The sequence below is a fragment of the Rattus rattus genome, chromosome 18 (genome assembly GCF_011064425.1).
Source record: "Rattus rattus isolate New Zealand chromosome 18, Rrattus_CSIRO_v1, whole genome shotgun sequence".
Lineage (NCBI taxonomy): Eukaryota > Metazoa > Chordata > Mammalia > Rodentia > Muridae > Rattus > Rattus rattus.
In genome coordinates, this window is record NC_046171.1 from 6,188,101 (window position 1) to 6,208,640 (window position 20,540).

A 20,540-nucleotide genomic window follows, 5' to 3' on the forward strand; every position below is an offset into this window, starting at 1 on the left:
AGAAAAAAAATCCCGGGCTGGAGAGATGGCTCAGTGGGTAAGAGCACTGACTGCTCTTCCAGAGGTCCTGAGTTCAATTCCCAGCAACCACATGGCGGCTCACAGCCATCTGTAATGGGATGTGGTGCCCTCTTCTGGTGAGTCTGAAGACAGAGACAGTGCACTCACATACATAAAATAAATAAATCTTTAAAATATATAGATATAGATATAGATATATACACAGATATGTATATATCTATATCTGTACATAGGCTGGGGGGACGCTCAGCAGTTGAGAGCTCACAGTGCTCTTAGAGAGGATGAGATGGTTCCCAGCGAGCACCCCCAATGGGCAGCTCCCTATCATCTTGTCACCCAGGCTCCAAGGGATCCAACACCTTTGACCTCCGCAGGCACCCACACTCACGTGCACACCTGCACACAATAAAAAATAACAAAAAGACTCGGGAGGCAGAGGCAGGTGGATCTCTGTGAGTTCAAGACCGAGCTGGTCTACAGAGTGAGTTCCAGGACAGCCAGGTAGAGAAGGTAGAGAAACCCTGCCTCAAACAAGAGTGTAGTAGTGATGATGATGATGATGATGGTGATGATGATGGTGATGATGATGGTGATGATGATGGTGATGATGATGGTGATGATGATGATGATATAGAAATGTAAGATAATTTTTTAATGTAAAACTAAGGGCTGGCTCTATATATCGTAGAAGAAATGGCCTTGCCTAGAAGCCCCCAGTGAGGGGCTGGGGCGGGGCTCAGCGGAAAGTGCTTGCTTATCATAGTCTGTTCCAGGCCCTCAGAGGACCCTGTTCCTCCTCCGCACAGCCGTTCCCTCAGCTCCTCTTCTTGCTTCCATGAGGAGGACCCCGGATCAGTGAGCTCCTCCCCTGTTGGCCTTCCTTGTGCTTCCTGGCCTGCCAGACTCACAGAAGCTTCTCTTCAATGAATCTCCTCCCACTGCCACTCAATCCTGCCAGGGATACAGGCCTCTCCTGGGGAAGAGCCTTTCCAGTGACCTGAAGTCACGGAGGACCCACTACGTCACACTTTCCACAAGTGAAGGTCTCTCTGTGTCAGGCCTTGGGGACACCAGACCAAGACACGCCTCCCTCATCCACGGACTGTCTGCAGACCCCGGGGAAGATGTCACTCAAAGACTGAGACAGAGGGTCTGAGGAGAGGAGCGAGATAGGCTTGCAGGCAGGCGAGAGCAGCGTGGCTTTCCTGAGAAAGTGAAGGAGCGTCAGTATTCAGAGGAAAGGAAAGCAGAGGGGGAGGAAGAGGAGTCAGCTGACTGGCAGGGTGGTACAGCCTCCTGAGGGAGGGCTGTGCACCTGTCAAAGGAACGGGGCTGGCCAAGAAGGGCTCTGCAAAGGCCCATGTCACCTTTTACACACACCGCTTACTGCCAAGACTCCGGAGACCTAGGACAGCCTGGCTGGGGCCCACCCAGCTCTGGAAGTTGACCCGGATTGTCTAGCTATAGTTGAGACGTAGCATCTTAGGAGAAATCACCAACCCAGTAGCTTGAAGAAAGGGAAGCCCTCAACAAAGGGTCAGGCTCCCTGGGGACACAGGGAACCAACCAGTCAGACAGGAGCCAGCAGGACAGAAGCCCCTCCAATAGTCACAGCTGACACTCAACCCCAGGCCTAAAGGAGTTTCTTGATGACTCTTTGGTCCCGGAGACTAGAAAGACCAAAGGGGTTCCCCTCCATCTTTCAGCTTGCTAGCTGTTGCCCAGAATTTATAAATTCATTCATTCGTTCGTTCGTTCGTTCGTTTGTTCATTCATACTGCAAACATTTCTTCAGTGAGGAGTCCTCAGACACTGGAGTAATGACAGAGACCAATCAGAATCCTAACCTGAAGGTCCTTTGGTCTAGAAGGGGACAGGCCAGACATAAATAACCTCTAGGCCCACAGGGTCCAAGAACATGGAGTCGGAGGTGACCTCTCACCTGGGGCACCAGGAAGCTCCTTAGAGAGAGTGATCTGAGTAGCCAGGCAAAGATCTGACAAGAAAACCAGACTGTGGGCAGAGCTTCCCAGACCACTGGCAACCTGCACCCCAGCTGTGCCAGGGCCCCTGACAATGGGCTATTTCTGGTTGTGCCTAGAAGAAGAAGATGTCGCATGTGTGTGTTCCCCCCAGGCTGCAGAGCTGGGCTTGGGGGAGGTGGGGGAGGTGGAGGGTAAGGCTGGAACTTAAAAGCCAAGCCGGGGGTTTGAAGCTGAGTCTAGCCAAGCTCTGGGGTTTGCCACTGTGTCGCAGGCACATTAATGACCCTTTAACCTTTGCACAGCCTCCTGAAAGGTGAACACAGCCGGGAGAGCGCCCCAACCGTGACCAAATGGTCTGAGGTTGGTGGAGATTCGAGAAGGCGGGGTGGCGCAGAGAGGATTCTGCAGCATCTGCGGGGGGCCCTCAGCACCCACACCTCCTCTCTCCTTCCACCGCCCACCCCCAGCTGGTGGGGGGGGAGGGGTCGGAAGCAAAGAAGGAAGTACCTGTAATCTAAACCAGACATCGCCGGCTGTGCTTCTCCCCAGCCCACTCTGATCCAGAAATAACCTACGCACCAAGCTGGCATCGGCCCACCCATCCCAGCTGGTCGCAGAAAAACACACTCAACATCGGGGGGCCAGGCCCCCGCTTTCCAACGATCCAATTTCCTCTCCCTTTCCCCAGGGTAGAGGCCTCCCCTTTAACATCCCCAGGGGCCATCCTGGCACTGCCTGGGTCAAGTCCAAGAGCATCCCAGGGCGCGCGCCCTCCTCTCCCCAGGTACCTGCCCTCGGCTGTGTCCAACGCCATCACGCGCTGGCTACCTGCACCCCGCACTAAGGCCCTGGACTCCCCCACACACCCCAACCCTACCCCCGCCCCCACCCCGCACTCTCTCAACGTCTTAGACCCCCTACCTGGGTGCCGGAGCACCGGACACCATCGGCGGGGCGGGTAGCAAAGTGGGCGGCGGCGGCGGCGGCGGCGGCCCAGCCTCAAGCCCGGATGGCTTCCCGGGGGAGGAAGAGAAGGAGGAGGAGAAGGCTGGCGCGACCGCCGCGCGTCTCTCTGGGGCTGCGGGAAGGAGGAAGGTCAGAGACTCCGCGGAGCGCAGCGCCGCGCGGGGGCGGAGGCGGCGCGGATTAGAGCGGCTTCTCCGCGAGCCAATGGCGGCGCGGTGGCTGCGCAGGTGGCAGCGCCGCGGTACCCGGAGGCCGCGCCCGCCGGGCCGCCTGCTCCCCAGCTCGGCGAGTGTGGTTCCTGCGCGCTCCTAATCCCTGCTTCTCATGTGGGGGTGCGCGCAGGATAGGGGTTTGCGGTTTGGTGCGATGACCCTCTCCTCTACCTGTGTGTGCACGGATACGCGCAGGACAGGCCCTGGTATGATGACCCCCCTCCTCTACCCATGTGTGTTGGGTATGTGGAGGACAGGAGCCTTCAGGCTAACCAAATAGTGAGGATGCTCTCCTCCGGCCTAGCCCACGGTCCACCCCCACACTCAGCTCTGCCAAGAAGACCTGTGTGGATCCTGAGGCCACAGTTCACCTCAATGAGGCTTTCTGGGACTTGGGGATCTAAAAGGTGACAGACAGACAAACACACACACACACACACACACACACACACACACACACACACACACACACACTAGCTGCTTTCATGCCTTGTATTCGAACTGCTTCCAGGAGCCAGGCTGCTGCCCCAGGGAGTGGGGCCTGACTTAGCAGAGCACAAGGTTCGTTCAATATGTCCAGAACATTCCATAAACCAGAGAAATGAGACCAGGAGGAGAAAATTGCCCACTTCTGTCCCTCCCTAGCGTAGGCTCGAGAGATGTTCAACAGGGTGCATAGAAGGAAGTCTTCCCGAACCCCTCCCTGGGGGGCGAGCCTCACTGTGAGCTCTGAAGTCCACCAGTCTGGGGACCCAGAGGAATGCCTGCGACAGTGTAGTGTTCGTTCGTTCATTTACCAGGAATTCCGTGAACACTGGTTCCAAACTTTACGGTTAGAACCTAGAAGACATCGCCAAATGAACAGGCCACAGGCGGCATCTCTCAGGGTTTGGACGTGTCAAGTGAGTGGATGTATTAGTCAGGGAACAGAGGGATAGAAGGAATGTCTATTACAAAGGAGCTTGTTGGATCTGCTCGAACGATGACAAGTGTCTGCGCGCTTGAGAGGCTGAGGATACCATAGCTTCTCCAGGACACTGGATTCCTCAGTAGTCCCAATGTGGCACTGAATGCGTGGAAGGTTCCGGAAGAGCCCCGGGAGTCATCATAGGCCTTCCGGAGACATTGGAAGGTTGAAACTGTGGGATTCTGTTGCAGCAGCGGCTGCAGCAGCAACAGGACGGATGCATTCACAAGCATGATGCAAAGGTGGGCAAGCCAACGGCACTGTGCCCCACCCCCAGACTTCTTACATCACGCCACCCCAGAAGGTATCGCCCACCTTGGGAGAGTCTCTTTTACCCTTCAGTCAGTCCTTCCCGGAAATGCCTTCTCACGCTTATCCAGAGTCTCTTAGTTCTTCCCAGATCCAATCAAGTCTCCATTAACCATCAGCGGTTGGTGTTCCACGGAAGGCTGAGGGCTCTGGGCAGAGCTGTCCAGCAAGGTTTTCTAGTGGTGCTGAAGGAGAACTGAAGTTCAGGTTGGCCAAATGGCCCAGGAGTAAGGCAAAGCCATCAAGGCCGGCAGCTCTGGGCTGCCTCTCTACACGGGGATACGATAGTCTGGAGCTAATGAGGCCCACCCTCTACTCCTGCCTCAGCACCCCGATTCCTGTTCCCCACACCCCAAACTGGAGTTTACCCTCAGCCTCAGGCAAAGCTGTGAAGCTCACATGGGTGCGACAGCTGTCCGGGAAACACTGACTCAGACACCTCATCTTGTTAGCCATATGACAAGCTGTCGGTGGAGTGTCTGGGGCCTAGGGGAGCCTCGGACACACCCAGGGCTCTGTTCTGGGGTTCATAGCAATGGTGGTGGTTTTTCTCTCCAGGTGGGATGCTGGAAAGCACAAAGAGTACCTAGCCCGCTGCTCAGAACAGGCGAGGGAAAAGCGCACCATTTTTTTTTTTTTTTTCCGGAGCTGAGGACCGAACCCAGGGCCTTGCGCTTGCTAGGCGAGCGCTCTACCACTGAGCTAAATCCCCAACCCCATGGGCACCCATTTTTATAACCACAGTTATCTGCGTCTCCGGTGCTCTCTCCCGGTGCTGTGGAAACGCACCCCTTTAAGACAGAAGCGTCTTCACCTCAAGATGCTGGTCCCCCACAAAGATTCTCACTCGGGAGGCAGAGGCAGGCAGATCTCTGAGTTCAAGGCCAGCCTGGTCTACAGATCAAGTTCCAGGACAGCCAGGGCTGACAGAGAAACCCTGTCTTGGGGAGAAAAGCCTTTAAAAAAAAATTAAACAAATAGAGAGGCTGAGTAGTTAAGAGAACTTACTGCTCTCCCAGACACCCTAATTTTGGTGGCCAACACCCACATGGGACAGCTTACACCTGCCTGTAACCCCAACTCCAGGGCATCCTCACACCCTCTGGAGTTCTCATTAGACACAGACACACGCGCGCTAAAAAACGCACACATGTGCACAGACACACATGCGCTAAAAATAGCCTCTTTTAAAGACCAAACAAACAAAAGCAGAGAGGAGTGAGGGAAAAGACAGCCAGGGGCTTTCTGGGCAGAGCTGAGGTGTGGCTGGGGTTGAACGCAGAACTCATGCGCGCGCGCGCGCGCACACACACACACACACACACACACACACACACACACACACACTCACTCACTCACTCCTGTCCCATGTAACCTAAAATAAAATGTTTCGGGCACTGACACGGGATGTCCATACTTCCTAAATTAGACCAGCTTCCTTGCAGACATTCTAATTGCAGACCTCCTGCTCAGAGATGAACCTGACCCACCTTCCTGTTTTGCACCCCGCCCCCACCCCGCTTCCTGTTTCGTAGACCTCCCCCCCCCCAATCCCCTCCCGGTTTGTGGCTCTGCTTCAACACAGATGCCCTCCGTCTCCGCACAACTCTTCCTTTTCTGAGCATTTCCCACGTCTCTCGTGTCCTGGCCTCACATTCTGTCAGCCCCATTGAGATTTGACCCCTCTCTGTATCCGTGGGACTGTCCTTCCTCCCCAGAGCCCTGAGCTTCCCTTGGTCCAGCCTCCCTCAGACTATGGGCCATGTAGGGCAAAGAGCGGTTGTTCCTGAGGAGTTTGCAGATGCCAGCGAAACACAAAAGGCCTGCGGACAGAAAGGCGGGCCAGCACCGAAAGGCGCGGGAATAAATAAATCAATGAGTGAATAATGGATTGGTAATTGATACTGCGTCTTGGGCCTGGAGAGGGGGCCCCAGCAGAAGGGAGACTTCAGTTGCCCTGTCTTCCATATAGGAAAAAAAAAAAAAAAAGGCATGGGAGGCGGGAAGGAGGATCGGTTTTGAATTCTCTTTCTTTCTCTCCCCCCTCTCCCTTAGACAGTCACATATATCTTCCCACGGTGATGTCCAACTTTTTATCTAATTTACTAATTATATATAAGTACACTGTAGCTGTCTTCAGACACACCAGAAGAGGGCAGCAGATCTCATTACAGATGGTTGGGAGCCACCATGTGGTTGCTGGGATTTGAACTCAGGACCTCTGGAAGAGCAGTCAGTGCTCTTAACCGCTGAGCCATCATTCCAGCCTGATATTCAACTTCTGATCCTCACCCTCTCTCTACAGTGCTGGGAGTACAAACAGGCACCACCATGCCCAGTGTGGGGTTTTTGTTTTTGTTTTTTGTTTTTTGTTTTTAAATTTTGAAAATTTTATTATTTTCATTTTTTGAGACAGGGTCTCACGGTGTATCCCTGGCTGGCATGGAACTCTCTCTGGAGACCAGGCTGGTTTTGAAACTCACAGAGATCCTCCTGCCTCTGCCTCCCAAGTGCTGGCATTAAAGGCGTGTGCCACCATGTTGGCTGACAATGATCTTTTTTTTTTTTAAAGATTCATTTATTATATATAAGTATACTGTAGCTGTCTTCAGACACACCAGAAGAGGGCGTCGGACCTCATTACAGATGGTTCTGAGCCACCATGTGGTTGCTGGGATTTGAACTCAGGACCTCAGGAAGAGCAGTCAGTGCTCTTAACCGCTGAGCCATCTCTCCAGCCCCAATGATCTATTATTAATATTGTGTGTGTGGCTGGCACGCCTCATACGTGTGTTTGAACGCAAGTACCACGGTGCGTGTTTGGAGGTCAGACGACTTTGGGGGAGTCGGCGTTCTTCCTCCAGGTGGGACCCGGTCTTGAACTCAGCCACCAGGCTTCTTCCGCAGCAAGCACCTTTACTTGCTGAGCCTTCTGCGCATGCTCGACAGGCACTGTCCCGCCTCACCACAGCCGGAGCCCAACTACCCCTGTTCTTACCACAGCTTTGGTTGGGTTTGGTTGGGGAGGAAGGCCAGGGATCGATCCCTACTTTGGGTAGATGGGGATTGCCTCCTGCATGAAACTCTTATCATTTAGGGGGTGCCCAGATTTAGGACCCTGGAGACAGTGTACCCAGGACACACAGGCAAACAGAGCCTTTCTCCTTTCCAGGTTCTTTCTGAATTTGAGGCCTAGGAACCATGAGAACGCCGTGATTACTGACCATCAGGTTACAGGCTGGGACACGGAAGCCAGAGAGGTTGGGTGGCTTGTGTGATGTCACACAGCGGGAAAGCGTTGGAGCTGCGATTCCAATGTAGGCAGGACGGAGGTCAGCCCTGCGGTTAGAAGGAAAAGGCAGACTGGACTAGGTAGGAGCTTACTCCAAGCCGGAGGGCTCGACGTCACTGTGGTCCCGTGGTTATGGCCTGGACACTCTCGCCACCTAGTGGTATTTTACCTTAACTACAAGTGAAATTCCTGAGCAGATGCCGGTTGTCAATCGACCTACCTGTATGTTTGGTGGGGGTTAGCGGTGCTGGTTGGTTGGTTTGGTTTTCGATTTATGGTTTTTAGTCAAGGTCTTAGGTAGTAGCCCCGACTGTCTGGACTCACTATGCAGCTGAGGATAGCGGTAAACTTCTCATCCTCCTGCCTCCACTGCCCCAGTGACAGCGCTCTACTCCCCCGAAGCTGTTACAATTGTAAGCAGCCACGTGGTGCCGGGAACTGAGCCCTGGGTTCCTCTGCAAGAGCAGTGTGTGCTCTTAACCTCTGAACCATCTCTCCAGCCCCTATTTTTTTTTAATTATTTTGATTATTATCAGTGTGCGTCGGGGGCGGGGTTAAGGGACAATATTATAGAGTTGGTTCTCTATCTAACTTTATGGGGGTCTCCTGGATTCAAACTCAGGTTCCTCACACTTGCATCTCTGGGCAGTAAGCACTTTTAGTCTTACTTACTACCCTATTCTTTCTTTAAAATTATCATTTATAGAGGTTGGGGATTTAGCTCAGTGGTAGAGTGCTTGCCTAGCAAATGCAAGGCCCTGGGTTCGGTCCTCAGCTCCGGAAAAAAAAAAAAACAACCCCAAAAATTATCATTTATTTGTGCCAGGGATGGGGTAGTAGGGTATGTAGAGGTCAGAGGCCAGCTTTTGGGAATTAGGGTCTCTCCATCAACCGTATGGGTCCTGGGGATCAAACTCGGGTCGTTAAGCTTGGCTGCAAGCTCTCTTAGCTGCATAGTCCCCCTACCCTCATCTGATCTTACCCCTAACAGGTGGAGTTGATGTGGTGATGCCCACCTGTAATCTCAGAGCTCAAGAGCCAGAGACGGGAGGATCGAGGGTTTTAACTAAGTTTGGGCTATAGAGCGACACTTGGTCTCAAAGAATCAGACAGGAAAAAAATAGTCATAGTTGGGGGAAGGATGTTCCCGTACAGGGTGTTGTGTTCTCAGCGCTGTGCGGCTGACCTCTTACCATAGTGTGTTAACCCTTCCTCACTGTGACAGACACCCGGGAGAACCCATTTCAAAGGAGAGAGAGAGTTCATTTTGGTTCTCAAGCATGTGTGTGTATGTGTATATGTGCGTGTGTGTGTGTGTGTTATGTGTATATTTGTGTGTGTATGAGTTGTGTGTGTGTATACATGAGTACAGTCTATTTTTACTCATGTATGGGTGTGTGTGTATGTGTGGGAGAGTGTGTATGCATATATGTGTGAGTGTGTAGGTATATGTGTATGTGTGTACACATGAATACAGTCTACGTGTACTAATGTATGGGGGTGTGAGAGTGTATATGTGTGAGGGTGTGCATGAGTATGTGTGTATGTGAGTATGTGTAGACACATGAGTAAAGTCTATGTGTACTGATATATGGGGGTGTGTATGAGAGTGTGTGTACGTATGAGTAGTCTGTGTGTACTCATGTATAGTGCGTGGATGGGTGTGTGAAGGCCAGAGGCTTATGAAGGGTGACTTCCTCAATCACTGTCCACTTCAGTCTTTGTGATAGGGTCTCACTGAACCTGGGACTGACTGGGCTGGCTTGGCTGACCGATGTCTGTCTTCTCAGCACAAGCCTGACAGGCATGTTACCACCACATCTGGAAGTTTTTCATAGGTCAGATCCTCATGCTCTTATCGTAAGAGCCTTACTGACTGAGCCACCCCACCCCAGCTCAGTCCTGGGGTGAGGTTTTATTTTCCGTTTGTGGGTGCTTTGCCTGCACGTATGTCTGTGCACCATATGTGCCGAGGATGTGCTCTTATCTCAAACACGACAGGGCTGGTAGTGTGCTGGTACCGGACTTTGATCCAGCGGCAGGGAGGCGGAGCAGGAGGATTTCTCTGAGTCCGAGGCCAGTCTAGTTCCGTCCAGACAGAGCTACATAGTGAGACTCCATCTCAGAAACAAAACAAAACGAAACCCAACAACGACAAAGCAGGGTGAATAACGCACTGTGTTCTTAATATGGGAGGTCACTGGATGTCCCAAAGACGCCATCAATACAGTATAAAAATGACCTCCGTAAACAATCAAAATTTCTTGCCAGTGGCAGCTTGGCTGGTTCGGCTGGCTGGAGAGCGGCTCACAGACAGGGGTGGAGACAGTTCAGCTCTCCCTGCAGGATCCTCTGTTCCTATTGGCCAGGCTCACTCCGGTTGGGGCGGGGTGGAGGCGTGGCTGGAAAGGAGTGATTGGTGTTCTGTCAAGGGTGAGCCCCTCCTCCGTCTCTGGCATCTGTCTTGGTCTCCGACCAAAATACCTGCGGTGCTCCTAAGTGGCAGTAGGCCCTCTGTCCCTCAGTCTACCCTGTCTCCCTCAGTCCGCCCTCTGTCCCTTAGTCCACCCTGTCCATTGGACCCTACCTGCAGCAGAGTGACCAGAGGCAGGAGCCGAGAGAGCCAGAGTCCCATTTTGGAGCACCGCCTGCCCACTCCACTCCCACCCCCAACCCCGCCGATCTTGAACTCAAACCATAGAAAACCCACGGAGGCCGCAGCAGAAGGCTCAGGGACAACAGAGTCCCCAACCCCAACAGTGAAAGGTCTGAGACTTGGTCAGACTGTAACACATCCCAGCCCCTGAGCCCTCAGCCTTACTGCCTGGCATGGTTGGCGCTGACCTCAGAGAAGCTGCTGCAGACCAGGGAGCCACATCAAGTGAGCTCCTGAGATGACCTTGGTCCCTGGCACCATAAATCAGTATCCCTTAATGAGAACCACTTTCGGAAACAGACAGCATCACACCTGAGGACACTTGAAGAAGTGTCAGACATCGCTGTGGTACACGGTTTCAGCTCATGTGTCTAAGTGTCAAGGATGACTCTGCACTCCCGACTCTCCTGCCTCATCTCCCAAGTGCTGGAAGACAGGTGTGCACTATTGGGTCCAGCATGGTCCCAGAGCTACAGCAAGTGTTTGGAGTCTCAGGGCACAAGGTGTGTGGGAAGATGTCCCTGGGCTGGCAGATGCAACCCAGCCAAAGCAGAGATGTTCGGAAGCGAGTCCCAGCCCCATCTGGACTCAAGAGGCCAAGAATAGACTGTTTACAGCTAAACGCAGAAGCCAGCTTGACCTCCAGCATGCAGAACCCAACCGTCCAATAGAAGTGGAGCCCCCTGCCCTTCCTGGCTCCTCCTCGGTTCCTAAGCCTTTCCAGTCGCTCCCCTCAAGGCACACCGTAAGGAAATGGAACCCCACTGCCTGTGTAACACACTCCAAACTCGAGCTACAACTTGTTCTTAAAAAGTATCCATTTTTATTTTGTGCATATGGGTGTTTTGTCTGCATGTACGCAGGAGCACTATGTGCATGCAGTGCCCATGGCGGCCAGAAGAGGGCGTCAGATACCCCGGAACTATCGTTACGAATGGCTGTGAGCTAGCTGCCCTGTGGGTCCTGGCCATTGACTTTAAGTTCTTTGAAGAGCAGCCAATGCTCTTAACTGTTTGGGCAATCCCTCTGGCCCTAATTTTCTGTTGTAGTTTTTTCTTTTTTCGGAGCTGGGGACCGAACCCAGTGCCTTGTGCTTGCTAGGCAAGCGCTCTACCACTGAGCTAAATCCCTAACCCCTGTTGTAGTTTTAAGACAAGTTCTTGCGTCTGTGGACACACCACACTGAACACACGTGATCTCATATGATCTTAGAGGCTAAGCAAGTTCGAGCCTGGCTCATACTTGGAGGGTTGGAGGACAGAGTCTCACGGTCCAGGCTGACCTCAAGCTCGATATACACCAAAAGCTGGCCTTGAGCCTTTGACCCTCCTGCTTCCACCTCCCAAGTTTGGTGGTTACAGATATGTGCCACCAAGCCTAGCTAAGTCTGCCACTTTAAAAAGTCACCTAGTGTGTAGTGGGGATGAAGTGGGAGGAGGTGGGAGTGGTAAGTGTGCCTGTGTGTGATGTGTGTGTGCATGTATGTGCGGGTGCATGTGTGTTTGTATGCATGCATGTGTGTGTGCGCATGTCTGTGTACATGCATGTATGTGTGTGCACGTGCACGAGTGTGTGCATATATGTCTGCATTTGTGCACGTGTGTATGCGTGTGTGTGTGTGTGTGCGTGCGTGCGTGCGCCGCGCGCCTATTTTATTTTGTTTTGAGACAGGCCTCATGATGTAGCCCACCCTGGCCTGGAACTCAAAATCCTCCTGCCTCAGCCTCCCAAATTCTAAGATGGGGAGGCTGTGCCATCACACCAGACCTAGCTGAACGTTGAGGACCAGTTTGAATACGTTTCCTAGTTCAAGCCAGCTTAATGACATGACGTAATTAGAGACACACAGGGTAGTGAGGGTGGGTCCGTGCTCAAAAGCTCCACGGCTCCTACAGACTTCTTCATACCTCCTGCGCGTCTTCACGCGAGGCTCCGCCCCTCCGTGAGTGCAGGGACGGAAATACGTGTGTGGGACCTGGTCAGGCGTAGTGATGTGGGGCCGTCATCCTAGCACTTGGGAGGCCGAAGCAGAAGTGCAGTGAGTTCAATACCAGCCTGGGCGACAGTGTGAGTTTCAGGCTAGCATGGACGACAGAGTGAGACCCTATCTCAAAAAAAAAAAAAAAAAAAAAAAAATCAAGCCGGGCGGTGGTGTCCCACGACCTTAATCCCAGCACTCCGGAGGCAGGCAGGTACCTCTCTGTGAGTTTGGGGCCAGCCTGGTCTACAGAGTGAGTTCCAGGATAGCCAGCTCTACCCAGAGAAACCCTGTCTCGGAAAAACAAACAAGAAAACAAACAAACAAACAAAACATGTGCACTTGAGAGGCAGAGGAAGGAATGTCTAATTTAGGAGTCAGAGGTTAACCTAGGCTACATAGAGAGTTCCAGACCAGCCACTGTAGTCCTACACTGTCTCACTTAATTAATTAAATAAAAACTAAACTAAATAGTTTAACCTTCACCTTGATGTGATGGGGGGAGGCACAGAAGACGTCTGGGAGGAGCTCAGAGCCTATTCAGTCCCCGGTTTCCGGAAGCCTCGTCTGTGACTGCAGAAGTGGAGCCACCACATGGCAGCAGCCGGCATTGCAGCAGCTCAGGAAAACAAAACCTGAGGCAGAAGAGCGGGACACACTGCCCTTTATCTATCCAATGACAAGGCTCCGGGGTCCCCACAGCTGCCTAAAATCCCCATGCCCTGAGCACAGCGAAGTGGAGTAGAAGAACCACTTTAGGGGTTGTCTACATTATTGTTTTTTGTTTTTATTTGTTTGTTTGTTTTTAACTCGGTATCTAGGCAAAAAGACTTAGAATTTCTGGTCCTCCGATCTCTACCTCCCAGATGCTGGGGCTCCGCGTGTGAGCCACCACGATAAGTGTATAGGGTGCTGTGGTTCCAACACAAGCCTCAAAACACCCCACCAGACGAGCCCCGTCCCCAGGTCTCGAATGACTTTTAAAGTGACCCGACATGTCGGTTCATCTGTCTTCCACTTCTGTCCTCAGCCTGTGCTCCGTGAGTCACAGGGAGTTGTTCTGTTAGAGAGATGACAGGTTCCAGGTCAAAGGCAGAGGGAGCCAGGCCGAGGACTGCAGGGCTGTGAAAGGCGTCCTCAGAGCTATGCCCACCCACGAGTATTATTTATGGTGCTGTCCGTGAGCTGATTTCTGATTTCTTGCTGCTCCATCTGGCCCTCACTGGCAAAGCTCCCGGCTTGACTTCCTCTGGTAGGGGCCATATGTCCTGACAGCCCAGGGAGGCCTGGCAGTGAAGGGGGCGGGAGGCAGAGGAGAGCTAATTCCTGGACCACCCTGGCAGCCAGTGCCGGAGCTCCTAAAATCCACGGAGCAACTGCCTGCCTGGGTAGGATTGGGAAACCCGGACTTCTCTTCCCCACCCATCCCTTGGTGACATCACTGCCAAGCATCCTGAGCCATGGAGATGGCACTTGCATGGGCTCTGGGTTGGACACGGCTAAACTGGAATCTTTTTTTTTTAAAGTGATATATGTGTTATGTGTGTGCACATGTGTGTATGTGTATGTGTGTATATGTGTGTATGTGTGTATATGTGTGTATGTGTGTATATGTGTGTATATGCGTGTATGTGTGTATACGTGTGTGTATGTGTATGTGTGCATATGCATGTATGTATATGTATGTGTATATATGTGCATATGTGTGTGTATATGCATGTATATGTGTATGTCTGGATGTCTGGATGTGTGTATGTCTGTGTGGGGCGGCAAGCTGTGAAAGGTTCCCTGATTCTTGGTCCAGACAAATCGAATCCCTGGCGCATTTCCAGCCTCCCGGGTCAAGGCCTCACTAGCTGCAGCCCCTCACAGCCCCCTGTAGAGAGGTTTGAGACAGACCAGTCACGTAGAGCAATGCTCCAAGCCCCTCCTCCACAGGTGAAGACATGACCACAGGTCACTTAGGCTCAAGACAGATCAGTCACAGAAGCAGGACCACGCCCCTGAATATGTAGATGAGGTCTTCCCAAGCTCTCAGGCCAAACCAATAGGAGGTACCTGCAGTCAGCCTGACCCATCCAAAAACTGTATTTAAGAATTGTATTCAAGGGGTTGGGGATTTGGCTCAGTGGTAGAGCGCTTGCCTAGCAAGCGCAAGGCCCTGGGTTCGGTCCCCAGCTCCAAAAAAAAGAATAGAAAAAAAAAAAAAGAATTGTATTCAAAAGGATTAAAGGCCTTGGGTATATAAGTGGTGAATAAAGCTACAGGAGACTCTCACTATTCCTCCTCACTCTCACTCTTCTTCCTCACTCTCACTCTTCTTCCTCACTCTCACTCTTCTTCCTCACTCTCACTCTTCTTCCTCACTCTCACTCTTCCTTCCGCTCTTCCACTCTTTCTCTTTCTCTCTCTCTCTCTCTCTTCCTCTCTCTTCCTCTCTTCCTGGCTTGACACGATAAAAAAAAAAAAAAAAAAAAGGATTAAAGGCATGAAGGAATTATTCCATCTTCTGAGAGCGTCCATCATGGTCATCTGGGAAAGAGATCTGCTCTTTCGAAATTGCTGCCCCCTGCACCCCTCAGTGGCTACTCTGTTTCCCGCTGGCTCAGCCGGGTGAGCAACCGAAGTGGCACTGGCAGAAAGAAGCGGAACCAAGGAGCGGAACCAAGGAGCAGAACTGGCAGCGGAGAGGGTGAAAGCTGTTTCCCCTCCCTGCCCAAATTCTCTCCCCCTCGCCCGAACCCCATTCACCAAGCCAGAGATCACTATGGAGAGCCCCCTGGCGCCAGAGCCCCACATCTTGCGCCCGATGTGTATGTGTGTGTACATATATGTGTATATGTGTGTATATGTGTATGTATGTGTATATGTGTGTCTATGAGTGTGTCTGCATATGTGTGTTTATGTGTGTGTCTGTATGTGTATGTGTGTATATGTATGTGTGTCTGTATGTGTATATGTATGTATATGTGTGTATATGAATGTTTTATGTGTGCATATGCATGTGTATGTGTGTATATGTATGTCTATATGTATGTGTATGTCTATATGTATATGTGTGTATATGTGGGTGTGTATGTGTGTATACACATGTGTGTATGTGTTATATGTATATATATATATATTTGTGTATTGTGTATGTGTATATGCATACATATGTGTGTATATGCATGTATATGTATGTATGTATGTATGTATGTGTGTATATGCATGTGTATGTGTGTATGTGTATACATGTGTGTGTATGTGTGTGTGTATGTGTGTGTATGTGTGTGGACGTCTTGTCTTTCACCATGTGTACAAGCCGCCCTGCCCACTGTGGCAGCTGGCTCCACTATTCTCCACTTCACCAGCCTCATCTGGAATCTTCGAGAACGCCAATGTTCCCTGCCACTCTGCTCATCAGAATCCAGCCTGTGTCCCTCTGCTTGAGTCCTGTGAGTCTCCAGACTCACTCTGACATAAGGTAGCTCCTGTTTGCTTCCCTCTGGAGGCTTCTACTGGACTAGAAGGAAGCTCCCATCATCGAATAGTGTGTTGCAGTACGGGAGAGAGGCTTTGTTGGGGGCTCCAAGCTGAAGCTTTGTGGACCTTTCAGCCTAGCCGACCACCAGCTCAGAGAGTAGCTGTAGGCTCACCAAGACATGACAGGCAAGGTTTACCCTGGGAGACCAGTGATGTCCACAACACAAGGGGGTGAGGACAAACCACCAACAGTCACAGGGAACCCAGGTAGCCAGCACAACAAGAGATGTTAGGGCTGGAGAGATGGTCCCAGAATCTGGGAGGTGAGACAGAGAATCAGAAACTCAAAGATGTCTTGGCAGCATACTAAATGTGAGGCCAGCCTGGGCTACATCATCATCATCATCATCATCATCATCATCATCATCATCATCAAATTAGATGAGACCCTGTCTCAAACTTCATAAGCGAACGCCAGGCACGGTACCCTTAATTGGAGTACCTGGGGAGCAGAAGCAGGAGGATTGCTGGGAGTTGGTGGCCAGCCTGGTCTACGTATCGAGTCTCAGGAAGACCAGGACTACGCAGTGAGGCTCTGTCTCAAAAAAAAAAGCAAACGAAGATGGAGAAGAAGAAAAAAAGATAAACTCTTTTCATATGGAAAATCCGAATCAGAAAAGTATAAGGTGTAGGTGACTCTCATGGTCAGGATCCTGTTGGAGAGACTGGCTAGCCATCTGCAAAGTCCCCGCTGGGCCCTGAGGCCTAATAAGGACTATGGCAGATTGAAATCAAGTGGGGTTCAGAACGCCTTTAAAAGACGATTGATGCCAGGGGCGATGGCTCCTGCCTGTCATCCCAACACTTGAGAAGCAGAGGCGGGAGGATCATGAGCGAGGTTATCCTTTGAGCTCAAAGCCAGCCCTGGTTCCAATAGATGGGTTCAAAAGTGGGGGGGGGGGAGAGCGTAGGAAGAGGGAGGGGAGGGAGGTCCTCTGCCTGTAGACAGACAGGTCCCACCACACTCTTGTGTGAAAGACAACAGGAGGTTGTCTCTAGGTATTTTGTAGCTGCTTTCTGCCTTTGTTCCCCACCTCCCCCCAAAAAAGAATCTGCCTGAGGCTAAAGTGAAGACTTAGGAATTAACAGCTTTGGCAGAGGAGAGGGGATTTCTAGTATTGACTGTGTTGATGAGAAAGGGGCATAGCAGGAAGTGGAAGGGAGCTGAATCGTGTGTTAGGAAAAAAGATGAAGACGTTAAATTCTGACCTCAATGGAACAGGGGAGCAGTGACTTCAGGAGAAGAGCCCACCCAGCTAAGCTTCAGGTTTATTGAAACAAATTAAAGAAGAACCTAGGGCCAGGTGTGGCGGTGCAGGCCTTTAATCCCAGTTCTGGGAAGGCAGAGGCAGGTGAATTTCAGAGTTCAAGGCTGGTCTACAGAGTAAGTTCCAGGAGAGCCAAGCTTAAGCATCGCAGGGAACCATCAAAAACAGAAAGCTGGCGGAGGCGTAGGTGAACTAGGGGGGGCCATGTTGTGAATTCAAACCAGGCCTGGTCTCCACGAGCCCTCCCTCAAAAACACAAAAAGGTGCCTGGGTGTGGTGGCTGATTCCTTTAATCCCAGCACTCAGGAGGCTGAGGCAGGTGGATCTCCTTGAGTTTAAGGCCAAGCCTGTTAGTCTTCGTAGTGAGTTTCTGTCTCATAAACACAAAAGCAGGAGCCCTCTAGCTCTTCCTAAGAGACCCTGAGGAGTTAGGCATTTGGAAAATTCGTCTCGAGGGTGGGTGGGACCGTAATTTGCTTCTGGCTAATGAAACAGGGGGACGATGCCTCGGTTGGGTTTTTGCTTTCTGATGAGAGGAGCATGTCTCCTTCTAGCCCAGGCTGGCCTAGGATTCTGTCTCCTGCCCCAGCTCCTAATCAGCACACCCAGATCCTTCCAAGTTCTGTTTTGGACTTAGGGTTTTGTTTGTTTTGTTTTATAGAGTTGAGACGAGGTCTCATGGAACCCAGGCTGGTCCGGAACTTTCTACGGAACTGAGGTAGGCCCGGATCCACCTCTCAGGTGCTGCAGTCACAGGGAACTGGCGAGGCCCAGGGCATCTGCCGAGACTGTCTGCTTTGCTGTTACAGCCAGAAAACCACTGCCCTGCTGTCCTCCAAACTCCCAGGCCCTGGCATCCTGTCTTGCGTCACAGAGCTCCAGTTCTCAAAAGGAAAGTTCTGGAAATAGGGTGTGATGTCATTGGTTCCTCTGAACTGTAGATTCCTCTAAAACGGTGATTAAAAATTTGTGTGTGTGTGTGTGTGAGGTTGGGGATTTAGCTCAGTGGTAGAGCGCTTGCCTAGGAAGCGCAAGGCCCTGGGTTCGGTCCCCAGCTCCGAAAAAAAGAACCAAGAAAAAAAAAATTGTGTGTGTGTGGGCTGGAGAGATGGCTCAGTGGTTAAGAGCACTGACTGCTCTTCCAGAGGTCCTGAGTTCAAATCCCAGCAACCACATGGTGGCTCACAACCACCTGTAATGGGATCTGATGCCCTCTGCTGGTGTGTCCGAAGACAGCTACAGTGTACTTATATATAAAATAAATAAATCTCTTTAAAAAAAAATTGTGTGTGTGCACGCACACCTCTGTGTGTGTGTGTGTGTGTGTGTGTGTGTGTGTGTGTGTGTGTGTGAACCCTACAAGTGTGCAGGTGCCCACGGATGTCAGAAAAGGGTACCAGGTCTCTGGAGCTGTAGTTTCAGGCAGTTGTGAGCAGCCCTCCCTGGGTGCTGGAAACTGAATTTAGGTCCTGTGGAAGGGCGGAAGGTGCCTTTAACTGATGAGGCATTTGTTTAGCCCCTCAAAAAGGTCATTAAAAAAAATTAACAGGAAGAGAGGTAGCTTCTGTGGACCAGCCCATACTAGGCACACACATACAATGTTTATGGACAACTTGTTGGTTCTCCCGTTGTCAGGCCGAGCAGCCAGAGCCTTTACCCACTGAGACCATCTCGCTGGTCCTATGACGGTCAATTTTAAAGCCAAGTGTGAACTCACGTGCCTGCAATACTCACACTCAGGAGTCAAGAGTCTGCAGGACCATGAGTTTGAGGCCAGCCTGGTCTATGTAATAGCTGTCTCAAAAAAAAAAAAAAAAAAAAAAGATCAACCAGACTCAGCAGGTGGCCCAAGCCTTTAATGCTAGCCCTATGGAGACAGAAGCATATGGGTCTCTGTGAGTTCAAGGCCAGCCTGGGTTATGAAGTGAGAGAAACTATCTGGAGGAGTTTGGGGGAAGAGGGAGAGGAGACAGGGTCTTATCAGGGTGTGGTGGAACACACCTTGTGCCCCAGAAGTTGGGAAGCAGAGACAGGAGGGAGGATTGCCACAGTTTTGAAGCTAGCTGTGGTCTCCATAGAGAGTTTCAGACCAGTCCCAAGCCATAGAGACGGTGTACAAAATCATCACTCACAATACGAATCCAGGAGGCAAGAGAAAACAGGGTATGAATTGGCACCCATTTCCGGGACTCTGCTTCTCTCACCTTGGCGCTGGTTTAATCTAGTGGAGGAGGGTCACAGAGGCAGGCTAGGGCAGAGGCGCCATCCCAAACAGATAAAGGCGTGGTCCTACGGGGTCAACCCTGGATGGTTTGCCTGTAGGGAGGGGACCACCAGACTCCATGCAGAGGAGTCGAAGCCTCACCCGACGCACCAGATGCAGGCGACGTAAGCATGCGGGGGTGCACGCTTGCGTCGGGAGCATACCAGGCTCTGTCTACCCACTAACCGCAATCTCCGGCGCTGCGAGCTTTACTGGGGCCTTGCAGCACAGATGGCTCGTCCTAGGAGCCTCTGTGTGGGTGGGAAGAGGCGACGCGCTCCAGGCTCGAAGAGCTATTCTAGGTGTGTGAAGGGCGATTGCGAAGAGGTGAAACCCGGGGTGTTTGCAGAGCTTTATCTGGGTTATTGTTTGAAGGGAAGAGGATGTCGGCATCCGCTGCCTGCAAAGCCCCAGGGGTCAGTGGCGCTACCAAGGCTTTGCCCATAGGGGGCGCTGCCCCCACAAACCTTCTTCAGTTCCCGACTTGACAGATTGAATTTAAAGACCTAAGAACTAAGGGATGGAACATGAAAGCCAATACCAGCCGTCTTTGCCCATGCCCAGTCTGAGGAGACCCCTAGGAGGCCCAAGAACCTAGACCCTGACTTCTACCCTGGGTTCCCGACTCCAGCTGCTCAGCTACATCCGGGCCACTAGATCGGCTTAAATAGATTCGACCGCAATATTTACAGAAGCCAGACACTGGGGACAGCGAATAATTGTGATCAGCTGGCGAATGCAGATACAGCTGACACGGGACAGGGGTGACGGAGGTGGAGCGGGTAACACCACTCAAAATGCTGGAGCAGAGACTAGACATGGGATTCCTGAGCTGTGGGCCATATTCAGCTCCTTGGCTTAGAGCAATGGTCCTCAACCTTCCTGATGCTGTGACCCTTTAATACGGTTCCTCATGTTGAGGTGGCCCCAACCATAAACGTATTTTTGTTGCTACTTCATAACTAATTTTGCTACTGTTATGAGTTGTACTATAAATATCCGATATACAAGATATCTAATATGTAACCTTCCCCCTGCAAAGGGTTCCAACTCCCAGGTTGAGAATGGCTGGCCTAGACAGATCCATCCAAGAATTCT

General features: G+C 51.6%; 1 protein-coding gene across 1 annotated transcript in view; it reads right to left on the reverse strand.

Moving 5' to 3' along the window:
* The window catches only part of Pacsin1 (protein kinase C and casein kinase substrate in neurons 1), a 47,523-nt gene extending 44,385 nt beyond the window's left edge, over positions 1-3,138 (reverse strand). Inside the window, exon 1 of the mRNA XM_032888324.1 lies at positions 2,928-3,138. The gene's annotated coding sequence lies outside the window, so the exon portion shown is untranslated. The remainder of the gene's footprint in view (positions 1-2,927) is intronic.
* Positions 3,139-20,540: the final 17,402 nt, after the last annotated feature.